The sequence below is a fragment of the Sinocyclocheilus anshuiensis genome, unplaced genomic scaffold (genome assembly GCF_001515605.1).
Source record: "Sinocyclocheilus anshuiensis isolate Anshui unplaced genomic scaffold, SAMN03320099.WGS_v1.1 scaffold3811, whole genome shotgun sequence".
NCBI classification, from domain to species: Eukaryota; Metazoa; Chordata; class Actinopteri; order Cypriniformes; family Cyprinidae; genus Sinocyclocheilus; species Sinocyclocheilus anshuiensis.
Genome location: NW_015556410.1, coordinates 148,384 through 149,612, shown reverse-complemented (window position 1 = coordinate 149,612; position 1,229 = coordinate 148,384). Strand labels below are relative to the sequence as shown.

Below are 1,229 nucleotides of genomic sequence, written 5' to 3'. Positions count from 1 at the left end.
ATTTTTTTAACCTTAAACCGCATAAACACATTTCATTACACCAAATACACAAAATAATTTTCTTTTTACATATGACCTATGACCCCTTTAAGATGATAAATGACTCCCCTGTTGCAAGATTTCATTGCTGATTTATGTAATAGAAACTAGAAACATACACTTAACCAACAGTTTTAAAGATTTTGGCCTTTCCCTATCAGACAGGATCAATACTTGTATGCCTAATATCTACAAAAAATAGATGCCTGGAGTTGCCAAGATGACATCCATGTACCAAAATAAGCAAAAATATTTATATTTGTGTGTGTGTGTGTGTATATATATATTTACGTTAGTGCTGTCAAACGATAAATCGCATCCAAAATAAACGTTTTTGTTTACATAATATATTTGTGTGCACTGTGTGTATTTATTATGTATATATAAATACACACACATGCATGTATATATTTAAGAAAAATATGTTATGCTTATATATGAAATATATTTATACATATAAATGCATGTAAATATTTAAAAAATATACACTGTATGTGTGTGTATTTATATATACATAATAAATATACAGAGAACACATACATATATTATGTACACACATTTTTTTGTGTGGATGCGATTAATCGCCATTAATAGTTTGACAGCACTAGTATTTTATTTATTTTATTTTACATCAAGGTGTATATGCCGTGCCTCCAAGCTTGCTTATTCATTTAGCTAATAAACGTTCTATGTTTCTTATTTATTTGGTTGCACAGTGTTTGCGGATTTTCATTTTTGTATACCTACCTATTTAAACTTTGTGTAGCCCAAGTAATTTGTTATTTTATATTAGGCATATAGCATGGTTTATTTTTATCCGTTTTGTTCATAAAAGTTCTAAATATATGTGCGTGTACTGTGTATATTTATTATGTATATATAAATACAAACACATGCATGTATATATTTTTAGAAAAATGTTATGTTTATATATTAAATATATTTATATATAATATAAAATATATAAATGTAAATACATGTAAATATTTTCAAAATATACACTGTATGTGTGTGTATTTATATATACATAATAAATATACAGAGAACACATACATATATTATGTAAACAAAACTTTTATTTTGGACACGATTAATCACCATTAATCATTTGACAGCACTAATATATATACTGTATATATATATATATATATATACAGTGGGTACGGAAAGTATTCAGACCCCCTTCAATT

General features: G+C 25.8%; 1 protein-coding gene across 1 annotated transcript in view; it reads right to left on the bottom strand.

Moving 5' to 3' along the window:
- The window catches only part of LOC107676315 (uncharacterized), a 127,527-nt gene that overhangs the window by 38,579 nt on the left and 87,719 nt on the right, over nt 1–1,229 (bottom strand). The window lies entirely within an intron of this gene.